Below are 24,570 nucleotides of genomic sequence, written 5' to 3'. Positions count from 1 at the left end.
CTGACACATAGCCATTTAACATTCATGTCAATGACAGATATTTATTTCACCACTGCAAGATATAACATATAAAAATTTAATTATGGATATTCATTTCCTTCTTTTAGACTTGATGTATACCCATTTGATATCATATCATAGATACATATTTTTTCATCATCGTAAGCTGTGAAATGTTAAAATTAAACTGCAAATATCCATTGCCTTGTTGTAGTTCCATGCACATAAAAACCAAACTGTAGTCACCAAACTGTATACAGATATTTTGCTCTAAAATACTTGTAATAAAATGATATTTTCAATCATTAGTAAGTGAATATTTAATCTCTTAAAGGGTTACTGTAACTTTAAATTTAGATGTGACCAATTATTAAACAATAAATAATATGAAGCTAAAGTCATTTAATGCAACTTCAAAATTAAGGCTTTGGTTTTTGTAAAAATGAAGGATGTGTGTTAAACAATGTCAAACAACTAGAAAGAAACACAAACTTAAAAATTTGCACAAAATTCCTAACACTTGAAGACAGTCTCTGACAAGATTCATCTATGCTATAGACAGTATCTCTTTACTGTATATAAAGAGATACAAAGATAGAAATAGATAGGTAGATAGATAAAGTTACAGAAAGAATACAACTTTAGAAAGACATGTTTAAAATGCCATTGCATTTAAACGAAGAAAATGAAGCTAAAATCAAAGTGGAGAAATTAATGAAAATGAATTTCAGATGAAGTTTGTTTTACCACAGAGATACAGTTATTAAAAACTTTATTTAAATTTAGAAATATACCCAGAATTGAGTAGCTCTACACTGGATCAACAGAGAGGCATTATGGATACTGATACCTGAGTCTCCCCATCAAAGGTTCTGCTTTGAGGATGTGATTGGATTATCAAGAGCTTTAAATATGATTACAGTGTAAAGTCAGAGTTGAGAATCATGGTTTTAAAGCAAGGAATGTTATAGTAAAAATCTTAAGTTATGTAAAATTATACAATGTTAATTTTGTAATGTTAAATATCCTTTAATAATATGAAAGTACACGTAATAAAAAGAGAAGAAATTAGCGGACTCACAATTCTATTATTAGTCTCTCACCTGCCTATTTTTTTTTTTTCTTTAAAGTCTAGGAGTGAAATGTATTTTATATAATCAGATAATTCTCACTCTTGTTGAATTGGTTTGATGACCACGATACCCTCCCCTAGCCCTACTCTTTTTTTTAAAATTGAATATGCTTGACTTACAATAGTGTATTAGCATACTACCAACTAGGGGATTTTTGCAGAGACTAACGCCTGTGTCCAGTGATGTGAATGAATATTGAAACACTCCAGTTAATAACATTTGGGTAACAGAAGACATATTAAGTCTCTGGTCAATAAGTTGTTAATTTCAAGTATGTCATGCCGCCTGCTAAGTCACTTCAGAGAGCCCACCAGGCTCATTTGTCTATGGGATTCTCCAGGCAAGAATGTTCGCATATGTTGCCTTGCCCTCCTCCAGGGATCAAACCTAAGGCTACTAAGGCTCCTGCACTGCAGGCAGATTCTTTACTGCTGAGCCAGCTGGGAAGCCCAGTTTCGAGTAAACAACATAGCAATTCATTTTTTTTTTTTTTATATATTACACTCCATTTAAAATTATTATAAAATATGGGTGATAATCCTTTTGCTGTACATTGCAACCTTATTTGTTTTATACATAGTTTTTGTACCTCTTAACCCCTACCCTTACGTTGCTCATCTTCCCTCCCACTGGTAACCACTAGTCTGTTCTCCGGAGTCTCTTTCTATCTCATAATACTCAATCATTGATTAATTTTAGAATCCACATGTAACTGAAAACATATGTATTGGCCTTTCTCTGTCTGACTTATTTCACTAAGCACAGAACTCTCTATATCCATCCATGTTCTAGCAAAAGACAAAATTTCATTTTAATGGTTGAGTAATATTCCATTCCATGCACAAATACCACATCTTTATGCATTCTGTTAATGGATACTTAGCTGCTTCCATATTCTGCTGTTGTAATTAATGCTGCTATAAACACTGGACAGCATGTATTTTTACAATTAGTGTTTTAACTTTATTCTTTCATTCCATTCCTACATACCTAGGAATGGAGTTGTTGAATAATATGAGAGTTCTATTTTTAATTTTTTGAGAAATCTCTATACTGTTTTCAGTAGAGTCTATACCAATGTTCATTGCAACCATCAGTATACTAATGTTCCCTTTGATCCACTTTTTTTGCCAACGTTTGTTATTTGTTGTCTTTTTGAGCATAGCCATTCTGACAATTGTGAGATTATATGTTATTGTGGTTTTGATTAGGATTTCCCTGGTGACAAGTTTTCATTGAGCATGTTTTCATGTGTTCATTGGATATCCGTATGTCTTCTTTTAAAAAAATGTCTATTCAGGACTTTTGCCCCTGTTTTTCTTTTCTTTTCTTTTTTTAAGATTTTATTGAAATATACTTGATTTATAATATTGTGTTAATTTCTTCTGTACAGAAAAGTTACTAATATATATATATATGACATATATATATATATTATTTTTCATATCATTTTCCATTATGGTTTGTCACAGGATACTGAAAATGGTTCCCTGTGCTATACAGTAGGACCTTGTTGCTTATTCATCCTACATATAATAGGCTGCCTCTGCTAATCCCAAACTTCTGTTCCTTTCCCTCTGCTACCCCACCTCCCCATTAACAACTATGAATCTGTTTTCTATGTCTGTAAAGTCTGTTTTTGTTTTATAGATATATTAATTTCCTAAATCAAGTTGTTTGTTCCCTTGATAATGACTTGTATGAACTACTTATATATTTTGAATATTAACCACTTATCATATGTATCATTTGCAAATAGTTTCTCCCATTCAGTAGGTTGTCTTTTCTGGTTTTTTTTTGATAGTTCCATTTACTGTAGTAAAAGATTTTATATAATTATGTTCTATTTGTTTATTTTTGCTGTTGTTTACTTTGCCTGAGTTGACAAATTAAAAAAAAAAAAATGTTTCTAAGCCTTCTGTAAAAGAGTGTATTGATTATGCAGCAATTTTCTCTAGGAGTTTTATGATTTCCAGTCTCATATTCAGGACTTTCATCCATTTTGAATTTATTTTTGTGTATAGTATGAGAAAATGGTCTAATTTTATATAGGGTTGTGAAGATTTCGCTAAACTACTTATTGGATCAGGTGTATTTTACCCATTGTATATTTTTGCTTTTTTTGCAATAGATTAATTGACCGTATATGTGAGGGGTTGTTTCTGGGCTCTCTATTATGTTTCACTGATCTATGTATCTTTTTTTTGTCAACATTATGATGCTTTAATGACTATATATTTGCAGTGTAATCTGAACTCAGGGAGCATGATACCTCCAACTTTGTTCTTTTTTTCCCTCAAGATTTCATTAACTATTTGGGAGCTTTTCTTTCCTTTTTTTTTCTTAAAAAAAAAAAAAAAAAGAAGCTATTTATGTTTCCATATAAATTTTAGGATTATTTGTTCTAGTTTCATGAAAATGTCATGGGTATTTTGATAGGAATTGCATTAAACCTGTAAATTGCTTTCAGTAGTATAAGTACTTTCACAACATTAATGCTTCCAATCAATTAACTGGGATATCTTTTCATTTATTTGTATCACCTTCAATTTCTTTCATCAATGCCTTACAGTTTTTAAGAGTATATGTTGTTGCCCTCCTTGGTTAGGTTTATTCCTAGGTATTTCATTCTTTTGGAAGATGTTTTTGCTTTCTCTTTCTGATAGTTCATTATTAATGTATAGAGAGGCAATAGGTTTTTGTGTATTAACCTTGTATCCTGCAAATTTACTGATTCATTTTTTAGTTCTAATAGTTTTTCTGGTGGACACTTCAGAGTTTTTTATGCACAGTATCATGTCATCTGCAAATATAGTTTTATGTCTTCCCTTCTAATTTGGATGCCCTTCAAGTTACTTTTCTGATTGCTCTGACTCACACTTCCAATACTATGTTAAATAAACATGGTGATAGTGGGAATTCTTTTTTTCCTGATTTTGGAGGAAAATATTTCAACATTTTAGCATTGAGAATGATATTATCTGTAGGTTTGCCATAAAGAAGTAAAGTGAAACTCACTCAGTCGTGTCCAACTCTTTGCGAACCTATGGACTATACAATCCATGGAATTCTTCAGGCCAGAAAATTGGAGTGGGCAGCCTTTACCTTCACCAGGGGATCTTCCCAACCGGGGGATCAAACCCAGGTCTCCCACATTGCAGGCAGATTCTTTACCAACTGAGCCACAAGGGGAGCCAGAGAATATAGGAGTGGGTAGCCTGTCCCTTCTCCAGCAGATCTTCCTGACCCAGCAATCAAACTGGGGTCTCCTGCATTGCAGATGGATTCTTTACCAACTTAGCTATGAGGAAAGCCCTGTGGTCTTCATTTTACTGAAATAAATTCCTTCTATACCAATTTTGTTGAGAGTTTTTTTTTTCTTTATCATAAATGGATGTTTAATTGTGCTAAATGCTTTACAACATCTATTGAGATGATCACATTATTTTTATCCTGCATTTTATTATATACTATATCATGCTGATTTATTTGCATATATTGAACCACCTGTATGTTCCTGGAAGAAATCCTACTTGCTCATGGTATATGATCCTTTTTATATATTGTTGAGTTCAGTTTGTTAATGTTTTCTTAACAAATTATATATACATCTATATTTCTCAGAGATATTAACCTATAATTTCTTATTTTTCAGTTTTAATTTTTGTAGTATCTGTCTGTTTTTGGTTTCAGAATAATAGTGGCTTTATAGAATGAATTTGGAAGTGTTCCCACCTCTGCAGTTTTTGGAAATGGTTTGGAAGTATAGGGATTAACACTTTTTTATATGGTTTGTAGAATTCCCCTGTGAAGTCATCTGGTACTGTACTGTTGTTTGTTGAGAGCTTTTTGACCAGTGATTCAGTTTCAATACTAGTGATCCATACTATTCAAATATTTCTTCCTTATTCATTTTGAAAGACTGCATGTTTCCAGAAATTTATCTATTTCTTCTAGGTTTCCCAATTTGTTGGTATAGAACTAGTCATAATATTCACTTATAATTGTTTATATTTTGGTGATATCAGTTATAATTACTCTTTTATGTCATGTTTTGTTTATTTGTGTTGGGGGAGTGTGTAATTTCCTTGGTTCTGTCTCACCCAAGCCAAGATTTGAAATGCAGTCAAGTGTTACAGCTCAGTTACAGCTCAGAGTTTTATTCAGCAAGTGAAGGAAAGTACACCCTCATGAGTGCAGGTCAACCCCAAAGGAGAGGCCTTTATTTTGGGGGGCTCCAAAATTAAAATCAGCCTTGGCTTCCTGTTTTTATTCGTTTGTCTCCTCCCCGCTGAGGCCACCCTATGTAAATTGTGCTAGCCAGGAGAGCTGTTTGTTTCACCAGAGGTTCTCACTCCAGTCCTCAGATTTTCTTTTGTTCCATTTTTGAGGGCTTTTCCTTTCTTTGCCCTTTAGCCTCTGCCATTTTGGACTCCTTTTTCCTATTCCAACTACCTAAACAGGCTTCAACAATACGTGAACCGTGAGCTTCCAGATGTTCAAGCTGGTTTTAGAAAAGGCAGAGGAACCAGAGATAAAATTGTCAACATCTGCCAGATCATCAAAAAAGCAAGAGAGTTCCAGAAAAAACATCTATTTCTGCTTTGTTGACTATGCCTAAGCCTTTGACTGTGTGTCTACAGTTTTCATTGGCCTGATGCTTGGCACGAAGAAGATTAAGGACAGAAGAACCCTCACCTACTTGGGCAATAGCTCCTAAGGTGCAGTAGACAGTGGAGCCTGCGGGACCCCCTGGGGAGCAGTCCCTGCCAGATTTCCTCAGTTGCACCCACTGCCGCTCGCCTGTTTGCAGGGGCTTTGAGGAAACAAGAAACAAGAGATGGTAAAGGAATTCAGACATTTTTAGCCATATGTCCTTCCAGCCCTAGGAGCGAGGATCTCCTGCCTTAACCGGAGGCCTTCTGGAATCTGAGACTGAGGTGTGTGAGCTTTCTGCCGAGTTTGTTTTCCTCGTTCCAGTCTCCAGCACGCTGGGCTTCTTGTCACTTCCACTGCGCTGGGTTTCCTTCGCCTTCAGCTTCCACGGTGTGAGCTTTCGCCAAGCTGGGCTTCCGCTGTGGTTGGTCTGCGCCTCACTGGGGCTGAGCTGAGGTTGTTGCAGCCAGCTTCAGTCTGAGACACAGCACCAGATATGTCCGGAGAGTGTGTACTTCCCTTTGCTGTCTTGCCACAGCAAAGACTGGATAGGCGGACCAGTGTCACAGCTCAGAGTTGTATTCCGCAAGCAAAGGGACGTGCACCCTCCAGGCCTCAGTCAGTCTTGGCTTCCTCCGTTTGTAGGTCTGCCTCCTCCCCCGTGAGCCTGCCCTTTGTAAACTGGGCTAGCCAGGAGGGCTGTTTGTTTTACCTGAGGTTCTCACTCTGGTCCTTGGATTTTCTTTTGTTCCAATTTCGCGGGGTTTTTTTACTTTCTTTGTCTTTTAGCCACCGCCATTTTGGACTGCTTTTTCCTTTTCTAACTACCTCTTTGGGGTCGCAAAGAGCCTGACTGAGGGACTGAACTGAACTGAACTGAACTACCTAACATTTGGATCCTTAATCTTTTTTCTTGATGAATCTGGCTAAATGCTTATCAATATTTTATCCTTTTGGAAAACCATTTCTTGGTTTCATTAACTTTTTCTGTTGTTTTTCTTTTCATTTCTGTTATTTATCCCCTCTCTGGTCTTTATTATTTCATTCATTATGCTGACTTTGGGTTTTCTTTGTTCTTTATCTAATATTCTTGCCTGGAAAATCCCGTGGAGGGAGAACCCTGGCAGGCTACAGTCCATGGGGTCGCAAAGAGTAGGACCGCGACTGAGCAACTTCATTTTATTTTATTTTCTTCTTTTCTTTATCTAATACCTCCAGATGTCAAGTTAGACTGTTTACTTGAGTTTTTGTCTACTTTTCTGAGGTACTGTTATACTATATATTTATAAAATTATCTCTTAGAGTTAGCTTTGCTATATCCTATAAATTTTGCAAGGTTGTGTTGTCATTTGTATTTGTCTTAAGGCTTTTTATGATTTCCTCTTTGATTTCTTCATTGACCCATTGGTTTCTTGGTAGCCTGTTGTTTAATTTTCACATCTTTGTGCTTTCCCCATTTTTCTTCATAAAGTTGATTTCTAGTTTCATACCATTGTGATTAGAAAAATTCTTGACTTAACTTTTATCCTTTGTAATTTGTTTAGACTTCTTTTGTGGCCAGCATATTATCTATTCTGGAGAAAGTTTCATGTGCAGTTGAAAAGAATGTGTATTCTGTTGTTTTTGTATGGAAACATGTAGATTTCAATTAAATCCAACCGGTCTGTCATTTACGGCCACTATTTCCTTATTAAATTTCTGATCTTGATGATGTAAATGGGATGTTAAAATTCCATATACTTAGTTATGGGCTTCCCTGATAGCTCCATTGGCAAAGAATCCACCTGCAATTCAGGAGACCTGGGTTAGATCCCTGGGTTGTGAAGATCCTCTGGAGAAGGGAAAGGCTACTCACTTCAGTATTCTAGCCTGGAGAATTCCGTAGACTGTATAGTCCGTGGGGTCACAAAGAGTGAGACACGACTGAGGGACTGTCACTTTAATACTTCATTATGGTGTTATTATCGATTCTCCCTATATATTTCTTAATATTAGCTGTCTATATTTAGGTTCTTCCACTAAGAGGTATATAACTAAAGGACTTGAAGACTTACATCCATTACAGTGAACAAATGGACAAACAAACTTGAACATGAATATTCATAGCAGCATTATTTATACTTAGGGCTTCCTTGGTGGCTCAAATGGTAATAAATCTTCCTGCAATGTGAGAGACCTGGGTTCTCTCTCTGGGTCAGGAAGATCCGCTGGAGAAAGAACTGGCAACTCCCTCCAGTACCCTTGCCTGGAGAATCCCATGTTCAGAGGAGCCTGGTTGGCTACATTCCATGGGGTTGCAAAGAGCTGGAAACAACTGAGCAACTGACACACAAAAGGTAGAAACTACTCAAATGTCTGCCATCAACTGATCAATAAATAAACAAACTGTGATATATTCCTTCAATGGAATATTTATCAATCATCAAAGTGAATGAAGTATTGATACATGTAACCATATGGGTGAATATTATGCTAAATGAAAAAGGCAAAAAAGACCATGTGTTGTATGATTCCACTTATGTGAAATGCTCAGAATAGGTTGAATTCATAAAGGCACAGAGCAAAATAGTGGTTGCTAGGGGTTAGAGAAAGGAGATAGTTGAGAATGACTACAAATGGATATAGATTTTCTGTTTGGATGATAGAAGTGTTCTAGAATTAGATAGTGGGGTGATTACACAACCCTACAAATATACTAAAAACCATTGGTGTGCACACTTTAAAAGGGTGAATTTTATGGGATGTGAATTATATCTCAAAAAACAATGAAATTATGCATCTAGATAAAATCATCCATTGACAGTGAAACTATTAGGTGAAAGGTTGATGAGGAATTTATAATATGTGAATCTATCTGACAGGCAGTGAACTTATTCAAAATTGGACTTTTAAACTGCCTTCTAATATTATACAGTGGGAAGAACACACCATATAGATAGTATTCTTTCCAAAAAATTGAACGTGGATTTATCAAGTCTATAAGATTGTAGGAAATATGAAGGCTAGATAAACACATTAAATTATGCTTATGTATATATATATACCACAAGAATATAAGAAATCAAGTCAAGAAGGGGGGAAATTCAATAAGAAAGCAATTCAATCTTTTTGATAAACAAATGTTTTGAGAAAAAAAATGTAGGGAATGGTAATGCAGACTCAAAGAGACTTAAGACATAAGAGCCATAAAAACTTGAACGAGAAAAAAGATATTTTTCCAAAAATTTAGGAAAATGTGCACATCGGATATTAGAAGATATTAAGAAATTTTTATACCCCTTAAAGTTCATAATTCATTAATATCTTCTAACACTAAACATGTGTAACTTTGCATATTGTTGACTCTGGGTGATAACTGGCACTTGCGATTCATAGTATTGTTTCTTCTCTTTTGTATATATTTGAAAATTTCCCCATAATACAAAATTAAAAAACAATAAGCCTAATATTCAATGGCAATTGATCAGTATTAAAGAATTCACCTTCTGATCTAAAATTGCTTTGCTGGAGAAGGCAGTGTTGAGTCAATGAGATCTTAGGCCTTAGAATTAGAAACACTTTGGCTTGAATATGGCTTTGCTATGTTTAAGCACTATTACCCTGGACAAGTAACATACTTTTCTGGATCAATTTTCCCATCTGTGAACAAGAATAATATTACCTACTTAAGAAAGTTTTGGAGAAATGTGTAATATATTTGATAAAGAATAAATGCTCTATCAATGTCAATTATCTTAAAACTTGACACAAAGTAATCTCTATTGAATAGGACTCCTAAATAAAAAAAAAAGTATATGTATTTTCAGTTTTAAGTTAATTCTCATTAAAGGTCAATCAATGATCATTCTCTAACTTCTCATGAATCTCCATAGTGTATTAGGCAAACCAGAATAGGCAACTCATAATATGTGAAAATAATTTATGACAGTTTCTGATTTTGTTAAGGAGCTGCCTGATACAAGATGTCCCTATTTTGAACAAAATCATGAATACTAAAAATGCCAAGAAGCTTATTTCTGAAGAAAAAAACAAACAAACAAAAAAACACCTGTTTTAAGGTATTGGAGGGGAAAAAAAATAAAAGCCAAACTATGCTAGCCATTAACAGTAAATTCAAGGTGAGGTTTTGAAACTGTCTTCCTTCATGAGATTAGCCATCTTAAAGCTAAATTGAAGATATGATACAGAAATTTTGAAAAGCATTTTTACTTTACTTTAGCTTACTTGTCCCCAACTTTGAATCATTTATCACCTCATTTCCAAGAGCCAGAAACTATTCAGATAGCTTGTATTTCAAACCTATTAATCATTTCCATATGTATAGTTTTCCTCATTGAAGAGGATAAAGAAAAGGAACATGATCTCAAGATTTAAATTGTGTAATATTCTCTTCTTTATGACATGCTATTATCTTTGTCAATTGTTGCTACTTTATTTTCTTCATAATCAATAACATATAGTTTTTATATTTTTCAGGTCCTTATAGTTCTATTTTCATTTATTTTCATCTAATATAAAACTGGTATATGTTCTTTTTAAAATTTAAATTTATTTATTTTTAATTAGAGGATAATTGCTTTACAATGCTGTGTTGCTTTCTGCCATATATGAGCCATAACTATACTATGTCCCTTCCCTCTTGAGCCTCCCTCCAACCGCCACGCATCCCACCCCTCTAGGTTGTCATACAGCACCAGATTTGAGCTTCCTGTGGTTTGGAGTAAATTTCCACTGGCTGTCTAATTTTACGTATGGTAATATATATGTTTCTATGCTACTGTCTCCGGAGAAGGCAATGGCACCCCACTCCAGTGTTCTTGCCTGGAGAATCCCATGGACGGAGGAGACTGGCGGGCTGCCGTCTATGGGGTCGCTAGGATTCGAACATGGCTGAGCGACTTCACTTTCCCTTTTCACTTTCATGAATTGGAGAAGGAAATGGCAACACACTCCAATGTTCTGTTGTGTACAGACATTGAGAGCTGTTTTAATCACTAGGACTTTAGAAAAATTTCTAATATTTGCTAATGCTCGTTTGTTTGCATTGCCTTTCTTTTATGTATTTTACTTGATTTTTCTATCATGCTTATATTTTCAGAGGAGCTGAACCAAGAGTCTGTAAATTTGAGACAAAACTTGGAAAATAATTGACCAAGGCAGCCCTGGATTTTGGGACCAAAATTACAGAGAGAAGAAAGCCCATTCAGGTGAGTCTCAAATTCATAATTTTTTTTTTTTTACTATGGAGGCATTTTTCTGATTTGTAAATGGCTTTGGCCAAAGGCTAGGCATATGAAAGGAAAGCAGAGGTTGCTAAGAGGTAAGAACTCAAGCAAAAGGCTTTGGGAGCCCCATGAGGCTGGGGACAGAAATATTTAAGTGGAAAGTCATTTCAGGGGGAAAACAAAACAAAAACCAAAACAGAAAAAATCCTATCCGCTGCAGACTCTGTTGGTGGGATGAGCCACTTTTAGCAAAAGGCTTCAGCTTCGGATGGCACTGACTAGCGAGGGGAAATGTCGTTCCAAGCGAGTGGCACAGCTGTTCTTTCTTCCCCCCTTTTCTTTCAAAGCAGCTCCACGCGTGGTGTTCTGCCAGGATGCGCTTTACTACTTCTTAGTTATACTGAACTCCTTGGTAATAAGAGAACATTTTATTAGTAAGTGGTGAGTTCCTTCAAATTGATCCCACCAACACCATATTTTGCAGATATATTTTTTTTGTTTTTCATATCATAGAGCCGGCCCTATTCCCTAATTTTGTACTGATACTGGTTTCCTCCCCCCCATTTGTCTTGATCTTTTGATTCCTTAAAGTTGGGATATCTTTACTGATTAACTAAATACCATATATATGTGTTAGTATACTGTATTGGTGTTTTTCTTTCTGGCTTATAAAAAAAAAAAGGTTGGGATACATCTGTGGTAGCTGGAATTTTACATCCATCTTTTCTATATACTATCATCAAATTATGTGTAGAATATCTCCCATAATGTCTAAAATGCTTCTTAAATTTGAATTTTCTTCTTCATCTTATTAAAATAATCTTTTTTTGTATTCTCATAAGTGCAATTTTAGAAAAAAAATAATAAGAAAGTATTTGTTTTTTTTCTCTCTCTGATAATTATGAGGCAGCTATTTAAAGATAAATTTTGAATGATGTGTCAAAATCTGTGAAGGGTCTAAGATTACCCTGCTTGCAAGGTTACAAGTCAGCCTTCTGCGCTGTCATGGGCACTGGCAGAGGACGTAAGACAGCTGGTTCACAGGCAATATAGAGTTTGCCTCATGGTATCGCGTGATGCGTCAAGCATCAGATTTACGCTGGTTCTTCTTGCCGTTCACCCTCCCTAATGGCAATGCAGAGATGTTGCACACACAGTGGGTTTGTCCCGTTTTTAAAGAATCTCAAGCCTAGGAAATCCTACTCCGTTACAATGAGGGACAACCATACTGCCCTTTGCCTCAGAAGGAGATTTTATCTCTAACTTCCAAGGCTGTTCTAAATTATATATGCATCTTAGCAAATATAGTCCAGAGAAAAAGGAGCAATTACTGATAGCATCTTCTTATTCATAAGATATGCATATTTCATAAAATATGAAGGAACAATAAATTACCTCCCAACATGAAACAAAACCAAAAAAATGAACACACTCACACACACACACATACACACACCTCTACCTGTTTAAAGGTATCAGAAGCTATTATGCTAGACAGGGCATAGAAAACAAGACCCCCACCCCCACCCTCACTTAGGAGTGGGAGAGAAACTTAAAGAGAGATTACACTATAGGCTGGACATACATTTAAATTTTCTCAACTGTTTCAGATTGATCAAAATAAAAAATATCTACTCTGTATCTAGGAAAGCACAAGTAGAAAACAAAGGTGTACCTGAAAGCACTTTTCTCTAATCTGACTCTGCTAATTTGATCAGTTTACTTAAGCTGCAAGAATTTTGCATAATCAGAATTTCTCCTCTGACCATCACATATCCTCTTTCTATCTGGAAAAATGATCATCACCCAAACTTTAAAGCATATGTACTGAGAAATGATTGCATGCATGCATGCGCAATCACTTCAGTCCTGTCTGATGCTTTGCGACCCTATGGACTGTATGTAGCCCAGCAGTCTTCACTGTCCATGGGATTCTTCTCCTGGCAAGAGTACTAGAGTGGGTTCCTATTTCCTCCTCCAGGGGATCTTCCCAACCCAGGGATCAAACCCACAGCTCCTGTGGCTCCTGCATTGCTGGTGGATTCTTTACCACTGAGCCACCTGGGACGCCCAGAGAACCTGGTACTGGCAGGACATATTCAGGCATGTTTACCTCTTAGGTGAGCTTTGATCCACGTGCCTTCTGCTTTCCATGCCTTTATTCTTTTCACCTGAAAATAAATATACTATCATTTACTTAATGGGCTTCCCTGGTAGCTCAGTCACGAACGAATCTGCCTGCAGTGCAGGAGACCCGGTTTAGATCCCTGCTTCAGCAAGATTTCCTGGAGAAGGAAATGGCAAACCACTCCGGTATTCTTGTCTGGAAAATCCCATGGACAGAGGAGCCTGGCTGGCCACAGTCCATGGGGTTGGAAGAGTCATACTGGACTTAGTGACTAAACCACTTATTTACTTTCCACAATTGTTAGGATGATTAAATAATTTAATAGAGAAAAAGTCTTTAGTACTAAACATAGAAAACAGAAAAGCTCATTAAGTAAGCTGTCATTATTATCAGGAAAAATAAAGAAATATAACCATTGTGTAGATAGGCCTGGTAAATTAATTTAATCAAATCTGTTAGGAAACAAAGAGCTAAATTACAAAGCAAGTATATTACTCTAAATGTAGATTTCTCCTAGTAAATATTAGATATCAAAGTGAAATAAAATAGCCATAGAATTTGAGAGTTGTTAATGGTTATATAATAACTGTATACCAAGTAATATGTAATTTATATATGAATATAATATAATACTCAATGGACATGAGTTTGAGTAAAATCCAGGAGTTGGTGATGGACAGGGAGGCCTGGCATGCTGCAGTCCATGGGGTCACAAAAAGTCAGACATTATTGAGCGACTGAACTGAACTGAACTGAACTGATAATATAATACATATTCAGATATTTCTAAAAAATCATATGTACTTCTCATAAATGGGTGCAAGGGATATGACTCACTAAATAACATATTCAAACTCTTATGAAATAATCAAAATGAAAGACTCAGGATTATTTGAAAATCATACTAAATTTCATATGAAAATATTTAAATTAATTATATCATAAGTAGAAATGTGCTCTAAATTTTCAAGAATAAGATTTAACATATGTAGCAATAGTAAGAAAACAAAGAAAGCAACAATAATCAGCTTATAAAATAGTAATCAACCAATCTATAATGAAATAAAGATGAATGAGATCTTTTAAGTTTGAAAACCCTACTCAAATGCTCTCTTATTACAAATTACTCAATATAAGCAAAGGTAAGCCAGGAAAATCTAAACATAAAATGAGCAGATATTTTAGTATCAATATAAAATATGCAGTAGAATATAATAGCATGCTGCTGCTACGTCACCTCAGTCGTGTCCGACTCTGTGTGACCCCATAGATAGCAGCCCACCAGGCTCCACCGTCCCTGGGATTCTCCAGGCAAGAACACTGGAGTGGGTTGCCATTTCCTTCTCCAATGCATGCAAGTGAAAAGTGAAAGTGAAGTCGCTCAGTCGTGTCCGACTCTTAGCGACCCCATGGAGTGCAGCCTACCAGGCTCCTCCATCCATGGGATTTTCCAGGCAAGAGTACTGGAATGGGGTGCCATTGCCTTCTCTGTATAATAGCATAGCTGAAAATTAATGATTTTTAATGAAAAAATGTTCACTATGTAATGGAAAATTTTATTCAGTCTCAATTTATACAAAACATATATTGCTAATTACAGTGGAAAAGTAGAATAAAAATACAGTTGAGTTTTCTAAACATTTTTCTTATTTTGAATGTATCAGATTCAGGAATAAATAAAAAGATGGAGAATACAGGCATTTCAATTAAAGATTAATGTGAAAATTCATGTCATATAAATAACTTTATTAAAACTCATGTAATTATAAATGTTATGTGTAAGAACAGTTTAAGTGGTGGTAAGTTTAGAATAAGTGTTTGACAAGGATATAGGCAAAACTGTAACCATATTCTACTAATAAATGTGTAAATGGATCAAATTTTGTAGAGAAGAAATAGGATCATGATAATATATGTGTAAATATTTACCCATATCAGAGTTATTTTCAAAGCATGTATCATTTGACCAGAAAATATTACCTTTAGAAGTTCACACTTAAGGTAAAAACTGAAAATTACATAAAATCTTAAATACAAAGATAACTATGACTACAAATTTATAATAGTAGCAAATTATTGCAGAAGCAGTCTATGTCTACCTATGTGTATTTCTTAAATGACTCTCATACACTTTCATAATGCAGCCCAGGTAAAGAAAGTGAATGGCCAATACCTATTTGAACATGCAGAAGAGAAAATACCTGCCATTGGTTCCTTTATTTTTTTATTTTTAAAATTGTGACTTAAATTGAATAGCTTTCAACAGAGATGGAACTTTAAAATAAACAGCTATTTCAGGTGTATTAGAATATAGCATTGTCATGTCTTACTTGTGAAAAATAGTTTCAACATTATTGCAATTGGCTGTACGTATTTAAATTACAGATATTTTCTCTGAGCATTCCAGTTCTTAAAACTTTTTCTCAGAGTGATATTTGAATAAATTTATACAGATATACATACAAGGATATCCTGAGCAATATGTAATACTTTAAAATAAAAGCAGCCGATAGGACTATCACATAAGGTTTGGTTTAGTATTATTTTATATCCTATACTTAAAAAAAAATGGTGCATTTTAAAATCCACACCTATATAGAACCATCTGAATTAATATGTACTTAGCATCAAATTCATATGAATTTAACTCCATATTTAGTCAATAAATGAGAAATATGTTGGTAAACAGTATAGACAGTGTCATATTTGAGAGAGAAGGAGAATGAGAAAGAAAGTGAGATGGAAGGAAGGGAGGAAGGCGGAATTAGTAAGCCTGTATCCTAAAACATTAGTGATGTGTCCTTTGACATAGGATCTGTAAAGATCTTTCCTTTCTCTCTAAAGCGGAAAATGGAAGCGATTTTAACATATTGTCTTATCTTAAAACAGTTATTTTATACTATTTTACCATAAAAGTAGTATAAAATAATAATATTTCTTATTTTTTTATTTTTCTGTGAAACATATATTATTTTTAAACAATTTTAAAGGGAAAATAAAAAAGCATCTTTGTATGACGTCAAAGTATGTTGTATATTTTTATTAGTTTCTAGTTGATGTGCAATAAGAAAATATCTTTGTCATTTAACAAATCAAGGTACTCTGAACTATTTCTTAGAAATGTATTACCCAGGGTAAAAATATGTTTCAACATAAAATTTTTCCCAATGAGTTTCTTTTGATACTTTTTCTAGTTCTCAATAGAATATAATATTTATCTTATAAGGAATGATAGGCATCTTACTGCAGCAATAGGATACTATACAAGATATACTTTCTCTTATTCCCCTTTGTCCAGGCATTAATATTTTTAATACTGCTAATAAGTTAACATTTTAAATGGTACCACCAATTCCAAAGGTATAATTAAAAGATGAATCTCAAAGGAGCTGGATGCATAGAAAATCCATGTAAGTCACTACCATGTATTTAGTGCCATTTGTTCCATTAAACCTTATGATCTGGAACATATATGTGAAGAAAATTTATTTGATTAGCAAAACCATCACCCCTCCTGAATGTAGTTACATCAATTCTTCTGTAATTCTGTTCATGTACATATGTGGAAAAATTTGGTATAAAACAGAACTGCCCTAAAGCCCTAACCTATGGTGATGATACAGTTTCTGAAATAGTATTATAGTGGTTTGTAATTATGGGCAGATCATAACTTGTCACATTCTCTGAATGAAGAAACTAAACTACGGTGAATTTGGCACTTCCCCCCGAAATTCCACAAATAGCGATGCCTATCTCTAGCTGAAATCACATTTCATAAAATATCCAGTACTTTACTTATTTTGGAAAACTTCATAATCATCATTATAATACATTTATTTTTAATGTACTTTATAGGGAATTATGTCTTATATATGATAGAACTTACATGTAAATTTTAAAAAGGAAGTGAAAAGTAAATAAGATATAATTATTAAGCTGAGATAGGATAGTCGTTTCGGAGAAGGCAATGGCACCCCACTCCAGGACTCTCGTCTGGAAAATCCCATGGATGGAGGGGCCTGGGGGGCTACGGTCCATGGGGTCTCTAGGAGTCAGACACGACTGAGTGACTTTACTTTCACTTTTCACGTTCATGAACTGGAGAAGGAAATGGCAACCCACTCTAATGTTCTTGCCTGGAGAATCCAAGGGACAGCGGAGCCTGGTGGGCTGCCGTCTCTGGGGTCGCACAGAGTCGGACACGACTGAAGCGACTTAGCAGCAGCAGAATAGTCGTTTAGTCGCTAAATTGTGCCCGACTCTTTGCAACTCCATGGGCTGTAGCCAAACAGGTTCCTGCATCCATGGATTCCTCCAGGCAAGAATACTGGAGTAGGTTGTCATTTCCTTCTCCATGAGATAGGATACTGGTTATTAAAATAGATATGTAAACATGCTATAACTTCCTATCCAACTGTCCAAATATAGTCACTTCAAAGCACCACAACCATGAAACTCCCCTCACCTTCGTAAGAAGAGAGAAACTTGGAAATATGGGCATAGAAGTACTAAAATGCAAACAAAAATGAGCCAAAATAACATATCATTTGACATCGTTACAAAATAGAATTTAAGAAGAAAAGGGCAAAAAGAGCTGAGAATAATATAAAGCTCCTTTTAATTTTAAAGTCATAGTAGTTTTACAGTTTAAACTCCTACTTTGGCAATATTAATAGTAATAGATTCATCCAACCTTGTCCAGTTACAAATCCCTCTTGGCCCCAGTATTTTTTATCTATAAGAAGTATCACAGCTCCATCTCCATTGTAAATTTGAGATTAAATGAATTAAGCTGACAAAAATCTCACAGAATTGCAGTTGACATATATTGAGCAGTTTGGATAAACTTTTACAATAATAATTGTGTTTATGTGCAATCGCAAAGTCATGTCTCACTTTTTGTGACCCCATGGACTGCAGCATGCCGAGATCCTCTCTCCTCTACGATTTTCTAGACTTTGTTCAAATTCATGTCCATTGAGTAGGTGATGGTATATAACCATCCCCCCCTCTGCTGCCACTTTACCTTTTGCCTCCAAACTTTCCCAGCATCAGAGCCTTTTCCAATGAGTCTACTCTTCACATCAAGTAGCCAAAGTATTGGTTCTTCAGCTTCAGTAACAGCCCTTCCAATGAATATTCAGGGTCGATTTCCTTTAGGATGGACTGGTTTGATCTCCTTGCAGTCCACGGGATTCTTAGGACTCTTCTCCAACACCACAGTTCAAAAGCATCACTTTCTCAGCACTCAGGCTTATTTATAGTCCAATTCTCACATCTGTACATGACTGCTGGAAAAAATATAGCTTGGACTAAACGGACATCCTGGAATATGAAGTCAAGTGTGCTTTAGGAAACATCACTACAAACAAAGCTAGTGGATGTGATGGAATTCCAGTTGAGCTATTTCAAATCTTAAAAGATGCTTCTGTGAAAATGTTACATTCAATATGCCAGCAAGTTTGGAAAACTCAGCAGGAGCCACAGGACTGGAAAAGGTCAGTTTTCATTCCAATCCCAAAGAAGGGCAATACCAAAGTATGTTCAATCTACTGCACAATTGCACTCATTTCATGCTAGCAAGGTAATGCTCAAAATCCTTCACGATAGTCTTCAACAATATGTGAGCCTAGAACTTCCAGATGTTCAAGCTGGATTAAGAAAAGGCAGAGGAACCAGAGAACTAATTGCAAGCATATGTTGGATCATAGAAAAAACAAGAGAATTAAAAAAAAATAAATCTACTTCTGCTTCATGGACTATACTAAAGTTTTAGTGTGGATCGCAACAAACTGTGGAAAATTCTTAAAGAGATGGGAATACCAGACCATCTGACCTGCCTCTTGAGAAACCTGTATGCAGGTCAGGAAGCAACAGTTAGAACTGGACATGGAACAACAGACTGATTCCAAATAGGAAAAGGAGTCCGTCAAGGCTGTATATTGTCACCCTGCTTATTTAACTTATATGCAGAGTACATCATGAGAAACGCTGGGCTGGAAGAAACACAAGCTGGAATCAAGATTGCCGGGAGAAATATCAATAATCTCAGATATGCAGATGACACCACTCTTATGGCAGAAAGTGAAGAAGAACTAACGAGCCTCTTGATGAAAATGGAAGAGGAGAGTGAAAAAGTCGGCTTAAAGCTCAACATTCAGAAAACTAAGATCATGGCATCTGGTAGATCACTTCATGGCAAATAAATGGGGAAAAAATGGAAACAGTGGCAGACTTTACTTTCTTGGGCTCCAAAATCACTGCAAATGGTGACTGCAGGCATGAAATTAAAAGACACTTGCTCCTTAGAAGAAAAGTTATGACCAACTTAGAGAGCATATTAAAAAGCAGAGACATTACTTTATCAACAAAAGTCCATCTAGTCAAGGCTATGGTTTTTCCAGTAGTCATGTATGGATATGAGAATTGGACTGTAAAGAAAACTGAGCACTGAAGAATTGATACTTTTGAACTGTGGTGTTGGAGAAGACTCTTGAGAATCCCTTGGACTGCAAGGAGATCCAACCAGTCCATCCTAAAGGCAATCAGTCCTGAATATTCATTGGAAGGACTGATTTTGGCCACCTGATGTGAAGAACTGACTCACTGGAAAAGACCCTGATGCTGGGAAAGATTGAAGGCGGGAGGAGAAGGGGATGACAGAGGATGAGATGGTTGGATGGCATCATCAACTCAATGGCCATGAGTTTGAGTAAACTCTGGGAGTTGGTGATGGACAGGGAGGCCTGATGTGCTGCAGTCCATGGGGTCACTAAGAGTCGGACACGACTGAGTGACTGAACTGAGCACTGCATAGGAGTTACCTAAACAGAGTGACAATATATAGCCTTGTCATACTCTTTTCCCAATTTTCTCAACTTTGAACCAGTCAAGTTCCACGTCCCTGTGAAGTCTTTCAGTCGTGTCTGACTGTTTGCGACCCCAGGGACTGTAGTCTGCCAGGCTCCTCAGTCCATGGTATTTCCCAGGTAAGAATAATGGATTGGGTTTCCATTTCCTTCTCCAGGAGATCTTCCCGACCCATGGATCAAACCCTGGTCTCTCGCTTGCAGGCGGACTCTTTACCATATGAGCCACCAGAGTTATAACTTTTCCTTCTTTACCTGCATACAGGTTTCTCAGGAGACAGATCAGGTGGTCTGATATTCCCATCTGCTTAAGAATTTTCCTCAGTTTGTTGTGATCCACACAATCAGAGGCTTTAGTGCAGTCGATGAAGCATAAGTAGATTCTTTTTCTGGAATTTCCTTGCTTTCTCTATGAGTCAGTGAATGTTGGCATTTGATCTCTGGTTCCTCTGTCTCTTTGAAACCCACCATGTGTATGTGGAATTTCTCAGTTCACACACTTTTGAAGCCTATTTTGAAGGATTTTGAGCATAACCTTGCTAGCATGTGAAATGAGCTCATTTGTTTTGTAGTTTGAACATTCTTTGACATTGTCTTTCTTTGGGATTGGAACGAAAACTAACCTTTTCCTAGCCCTGTGACCACTGCTGAGTTTTCCACGTTTGCTGACGTGTTGAGTGCAGCCCTTTAACAGCATCATATTTTAGCATTTTAAATAGCTCAGCTGGATTTCCTTCACCTCCACTACCTTTGTCCATAATAGTACTTCCTTCCTAAGGCTCACTTGACTCCATACTCCAGGATGCCCAGCTCTAGGTGAATCACCACACCATTGTGGTATCTGGGTCACTAAGCCCTTTCTCGTACAGTTCTGCTGTGTATTCTTGCCATCTCTTCTTAATCTCTTCTTCTGTTAGGTCCTATCTCTTCTTCTGTTAGGTCCTTAACGTTTCTGTCTGATATCATGCCTGTCATTGAATGAAATGTTCCCTTGATGTCACCAGTTTTCTTGAAGAGATTTCTAGTCTTTCCAATTCCTTTGTTTTCCTCTATTCTTTGCATTGTTCACTTAAGAGGGCCTTTCTTATTTCTCCTTGCTCTTCTCTGGAACGCTGCGTTCAGTTGGGTGTATCTTTCCCTTTCTCCCTTGCCTTTGCTCCTCTTGTTTCTTCAACTGTTTGTAACGCCTCCTCAGACACCACTCTGCCTTCTTGCATTTCTTTTCCTTTGGAATTGTTTTGGTCACTGCCTCCTGTAAAATGTTACACATCTTCACCCATAATTGTGTTATTACATGTTATACATTATAATATATTATTTTGTTATCATATAATATAGTAGAAGATAAAAGATTATTATAGATACTATGTCATATGTATCATTATATTTTATAAAAATAAAATTTACTTGAAATATTATAAACCTAATGTGTATTAAAAATGCATCAGTGGACTACTTATGGCAAATATTCTGTAAGTAGACAAAAGCCTCATTTTCTATGCATATTTGTGTTTATAATTTGTTGCTATCTTATTATCCTGCAAACAGAAAAAAAAAAATGTTCCTGAATATTCACAAAAGGTGCATTGAAATACAGGTGCAAAATTTCTCAACAACTCTTATCAAGTAGAATCCAACTATATATAAAAAGAATTATACGCCATGACCAAGCGGGATTTAGCCTAGATATTCAAGGGTGATTCAACATTTAAAATCAATTACTGTAATCCATCACATCACAGACTAAAAAAAAAAAAAAAAAAAATCACATTTTCACATCAGTAGCTGCAGAAAAAGCATCTGACAAAATTCAACACTCATTCATGATAAAAAAAACTCTCAGTAAACTATGAATAGAAGAAAATTTCCTCAACCTAGTGAAGAACAGCTACAAAAACCTACAGCTAGCATTATTCTTAATGTTGAGACTAGAAGCTTCCCCCCGGGATCTAAGGTACAAGACATCCTTTTATCTTCTCTTTAATATTGTACTGGAAGTTTTAACCAATGTAATGTTTCAGGTAATGCAACAGGAGAAGGAAAGGAAATAAAAGGAATACAGATTGGGAAGAAAAACATAAATTTGTTGTTGTTCACAAATGACATATTCACCTATGTGTAATTCCAAAAGTATCAACCAAAAAATCTCCTTGGAACTAAAAAGTTTTGTAGCAGGGTTACAGTACATAACATTAATAGGCAAAAGTCAATTGCTTTTCTATATATCAGCAATGAGCAAGTATAATTTGAAATTAAAAACACAGTACAGTTTACGTTACCACCTTCAAAAATAAATATTTCAGTGCATATATAACAAAATAACTACAAGATCTATATAAAGAAAACTACAATACTCTGATAAATCAAAGAACTCTATTTCATATTCACTGATAAAGAGTCTCAGTATTATCAAGATGTTAATTATTCTCAACTTGATTAATAGATTCAATGCTATCTCAAGAAAAGTTCCAGAAAATGACTTTCAGAATATCTATAAACTGATCCTAAAGTTAATTTGGAAGGGCAAAGACCTGATATGACAGTTCAGTGCTGGAGGAGAGGAACAAAGTTGGATGACTGACTCTACCTGACTTCAAGACTTAATATTTTGCTATATGATGCAGGGAGCTCAAAGCAGTGCTCTGTGATATCCTAGAGGGGTGAGATGCGGTTGGGAGGGAGGTTTAAGAGGAAGGGGACATATGTATTCCTTGACTGATTGATTCATGTTGATATGTGGCAGAAACCAACACAATGTTGTGAAGCAATGATCCTCCAATTGAAAGTAAATATATGAAAAAAGACAACATAAAATTAAGCAATACGGTGTGTTATTGGTGAAAGAATCCACATATCGATCAGTAGAACACTATAGAGAGCCCAGAAATAGACCCACGTTAACGTAGTCTGCTGATCTTTGACAGAGCACCATACAAATATATTCATTATTATTGACTGTCTTCCCCCTGCTGTACCTTTTATCCACATGACTCATTTATTTCGTAACTGGAAGTTTGCACATCTTGATTTTCCTCCCCTTTCTCACGCATTCCATACCTCCATTCCCTCTAGCAACAACTGGTTTGCTTTTTCAATCTAAAACACTGTTTCTTTTTTGTGCTGGTTCTTTTTTTTTTATTTCCTGTAAGTGGAATAATATGATATTTTGTCTGATTTATGTCACTTAGCATAACATCCTCCAGGTACATCCATGTTGTCTCAAGTGGTAGAATTTCCTTCCTTTTCATGGCTGAAGAATATTGCAAGTATCCAGTGGAATATTATTTCACATCTTTATCTATTGTTCAGCCATGACTGTCCATCTTGATTATGTTGATATTAATATAAAATAATTTGGCAGTAATGAAAGGAAAAATTAATAGAAAATACTTTATGTTTATATATAAACTTTGATATAAAATTATTCAAAATTATTGAAAGTTATCTTATTCATAATGTGTTTATAGGGAAATACATTTGAAAATTTGACAGTAGTGGTGAGTTTTAATATCAGAAAATAAATTAAAAACATAATTATTTTTACTCTAAGAAACAAATAAATTTAATCTATATAAAACACATATGTATTGGGTATATGTATAGTATATCTGTATAAAAATCCTCTTTTATACAGATATACTAGTGTTGAGGCTATCACTTGTTTGTGATTGCATTCTTTCTTTCTCTGTTCAGTTTTTTACATTATCCAGGAATTTTACATTATCCTCTTGCTTCAGAAAAACTTTTACCTAGCAGTTGTTGTTTGCTTATATACTTTGTTTTAACTCCTCAAATGTGACCTTTATCTAGAATACAATTAGATGGACAGTGAAAATATAGCTTATTTGTTAAAATTGCTTTAATTTTCTTCATGAGTTGAAGAAGCAAACAGGAAACAAAAAACAAAATTTTCAGTAAGATATTATTGGGTTAATCCCTTGCCTCTTTAGATTACTTAATACGTTTTGGTTAAGTGATCAGTTTTTGAGATATTCTGTGTAGGATCTTTCTCTTGTACAAAACACTATCTGCGTTCCTAAAGAATTGTGGCCAATTTCAAGCTACTGATATGAGCTTATGAACAAGGAGTTAGAAAGACATACCTATAGTTAGCTCCAACCTAGTAAAATGTAGATGTCAGAGAAGAGTAGGTTTAGTTCAGAATCATAAGCTTAACAGTTAGAGTAAGCCACTATCTTTTGGAAATATTCTCAGATTTTCAGACTTCATCATATTCCCTGCTCTTCCCCTAGCTGATAGCTAAGGGGATAAAGGAAGGCTTGCCAATCTCCTTTCAAATCCCCAAATTTCTTGTCTAGTGATGAGGATGGAAGGTGGAGAACAGCAAGATTAAGTTTATTTTTTTCACGTCAACCTATCCTCAAAATGCCAACATTTAAATAAAAAAGACTTTTTAACACAAATGCCTTGGTTTTGATATCTGAGAGTGCCCTGCTTGTGGCTGCTCTAGTCACAACAAGGCCCCTTGATCAAAAGGTCATTCTTTATTCTGATGGCATTCATATAATGACTTTAAATGCTGTGTATGTATTTAGCTT

The 24,570-nt window shown here is 35.4% G+C and overlaps 1 long non-coding RNA gene and 1 pseudogene across 3 annotated transcripts in view; one reads left to right on the top strand and one right to left on the bottom strand.

The window, feature by feature from the left end:
• LOC145509419 (Y-box-binding protein 1-like) overlaps nt 1-7,849 on the bottom strand; it is a 130,925-nt pseudogene extending 123,076 nt beyond the window's left edge.
• Nucleotides 1-24,570, top strand: part of LOC145511728 (uncharacterized) — an 878,639-nt gene that overhangs the window by 579,044 nt on the left and 275,025 nt on the right. For all 3 annotated transcript variants that reach the window (XR_014058108.1, XR_014058109.1, XR_014058110.1), the window contains exon 4: nt 10,888-10,996. This is a non-coding gene — a long non-coding RNA (uncharacterized LOC145511728). The remainder of the gene's footprint in view (nt 1-10,887; nt 10,997-24,570) is intronic.

Source organism: Giraffa tippelskirchi, chromosome 6 (assembly GCF_054371585.1).
Source record: "Giraffa tippelskirchi isolate mGirTip1 chromosome 6, T2T-mGirTip1v1.2.pri, whole genome shotgun sequence".
Classification (NCBI taxonomy): domain Eukaryota; kingdom Metazoa; phylum Chordata; class Mammalia; order Artiodactyla; family Giraffidae; genus Giraffa; species Giraffa tippelskirchi.
Note: the sequence above shows the minus strand (reverse complement) of the source record. Positions and strands in the feature narration are given on the sequence as shown.